Consider the following 3,009-nt stretch of genomic DNA (forward strand, 5'->3'; position numbering starts at 1 on the left):
GTAGTTTGGCTTAGAAACACAAAATCCAGATTTCTTAAATAGAGGCCACTCGTACGCGTGGCCCACGCGTACTCGTGACCTTTCAGTAGTGCACTCCCACACGTACGTGTGGCCCACGCGTACGCGTGACCCCTGTTTCAGCAAATCTGGATTACGCGTGGGAGTGCATTTTGGCCTATTTCGCGTACGCATAGCCTTGTCCGTGTACGCATGTATGCGGGGAAGAATCGACCCTTCGCAAATGAAGGGTATGCGTACGCATACACTGCAGTTTGGCCAGAAATGGCTAACTCTGCAAAATTTCAACTTCGCCCTCCGAACTTCCGACGCGCATAACTTTTTTGTTTTAAAACATTTTTCATCCGTTCTTCGAACGTCGTAAACCTCACAAATCCAATTTTCATTTGAAATAAGTTTGAAATATTTGGAGGTCTGAAAGCCAAGTTATAGCTCACCGAAGTTTGGCAAAAAATCAGTTTTTTCACAAAAATCCTCAAACCTTTATTTTTACCAAAAAAATCAAATTCAATACCATATTCCACTCATACAATAGCACCACAATTCACCATTTACAGCACCATCATCCCCTTAATCAGCCATTCCTCGATATTACACCATTTCAAACATAACCTTCCTCAACTAACTAACAAATTCATCAACCATTCATCATATACACATATTCAATTCTAACACCTTACCAATCATCATTAAAGCATCATCTAGCATTCTATACCTCATCCCCAATATCAAACAACAATCATCTCCCAACTTAGTTCACAATTATTCCCAAGGCACTAAACAATTTAACATACACATGCATTCATTCCTATCCTATGGTCATCTAACCTAAGTTTTCACAAGACATTATATATTAAATACGAGAAACCTAAACCATACCTTAGCCGATTTTCACGTATTAACCAAGGCAACCCTCAAGGCAAGCTCACAAGCCTTCCTCACCACAATTCAGCTTCCCAAGCTTCCAATTAAGCATCCAATGCCCATAAATCAAACTCCAATATACATATATACCTAAATTCACATTAGCACACATGTATATATCTAAGACTTAATACCCAATACAAAAATTAAAGGAATTAGCTAGAGTTCTATGATCCTCACCTTACCCAAGCGTCATATAAGTAAGAGTGAATATTTTCTTCAAGCTAATCGGGTCCTATAACATCAAAGAAGCAAAATCACACCACCACTCCAATAATTTTCGAAAATCAAAAGGGGTAGAGCAACTGGAGTGAAAGTGAGGCTTACCAATGAAATTGTTCCGATAGATTTGTAGAGCTCGACGCGATGGTTGTGTGGTCACAAACGGTACGACAATCGGAGCTCAGAGTGGAAAGATATGGTGGTTTGAAATGGAGGTTAGGGTTTGGAACCCTTCTCTTCCCCTTGGCTGTTTCAGCATCCTTCTTTGCTTAATGGGGAAGAAAGGGCTCTCCCTTCATTAAGTATTGGGCCAATGGATTGGGCCTTGGTCTCATTTTGAGCTCGGTTCGACCCGTTTGAGGAGGTAGAGTCTCATATATTTAAAATTTTGCATAAACACTCTCTCTTTCTCTAATTTGAATTCTAAATTTTGTCTTTAATAGAGTGACATTATTTAAACTCAAATCCTAAAAAAATAATTAAGAGATATGACACTCAGTGTTTTCAACAAAACCCTAATGAGAGGAAAGTAGAAAAAAGTATGATATTCATAAATACATTTTCGCAGCTCTCTTTCCTGCCTTTCTAACTCTTGATTTACAGCATATATAGGTAGTATTCTTTTTTTTGCTCTCTTAGAGACTTAGAGGCTGATTGGTATAATAAAAATGAAAATAAGACATGAAAATATAATTGATTAAACATTTTAAAAAAAAATTAACGAAAATATTTTCAAAAAAATAAAACAAAGTTAAAAACACTATTTTCATGTTTTCAGTCTTTTCGGTTTTAAAACTAAAATACGTTATTTTTGGTTTTGGGACAAAGGTTTGAATCTCTCTTTTATATGTTTCTTTTTTCACGCTACATTCACCGAGTGTATTTTGCTAATTTTTTTCTGGTTTTTTCTCCTTTCTCTATACGTTTTGTTGTTAGAATATCTATTATTTACCTTTAATTTATACATACATCTCTTAAAAAGATAAAATCTTTTTTTTTTTTAATTTTATTTGACCCTTTCAATTTTTTATTTTAGACTTGATTTTTGTATTTTTGAATATATAGATAAGGTAATTAAAGAAAAAATAAAGCTCTAATTAGAATTAAAATATGTATTTATTGAGTTATTGAAAATGATTTTCATTTTCAGAAAACAGAAAATATTTTCACAAACCAATCGGTCCCTCAGTTTTTTTTATTAGTGTTTATTTTTAGAGGTTAAAATTGAAATCAAAAGACTGGAACTAAATATTATATTTAGTAATCAGAAATTAAAACTAAAATTTTAGTTTTATGATATAAAATTTCAGTTCTTTTAGTACTTCTAAAAAGTGAAGACAGAAGAGACTAAAATTTTTGGGATTGAAAACTAAAATTTTAATAACATTTATTTTTAAAAATACTTATTTAATTTTTCAAATTTTAAATTTATTATCACTCAATTTTTATATTTATTTTAAACCAAATATAATACTCAGACATAACTCAGATCAATATATTTTACACTAAATATAATATAAAAATTTAATTTAATCTTTGTCTTTCAATTTTAAGTTTCCTTCTAAATGTAACTTTATTAATCTTGGTTCTAAATGCAACCTTTAGTTTAGACAATTGTGCTATTAAGATTTGTTATTGTACTTTGTTGTTCTTTTTTTCCGTCTTTTGTTGTGTCAAGGCCAAGGGTAATGTGATATTGTCATTATTCTTCATTTTTATTCAATCATTTGTATTACGGGATGTTATTACTTTTTTGCTCACTCCAAGTTTTGCAACTACCTTACATTTTATATGGGTGAATATTTATTTCGGTCCTTGATAAATTTTTTTGAAGAATTATAAATT

The sequence above is a fragment of the Arachis ipaensis genome, chromosome B08, assembly GCF_000816755.2.
Source record: "Arachis ipaensis cultivar K30076 chromosome B08, Araip1.1, whole genome shotgun sequence".
NCBI lineage: Eukaryota > Viridiplantae > Streptophyta > Magnoliopsida > Fabales > Fabaceae > Arachis > Arachis ipaensis.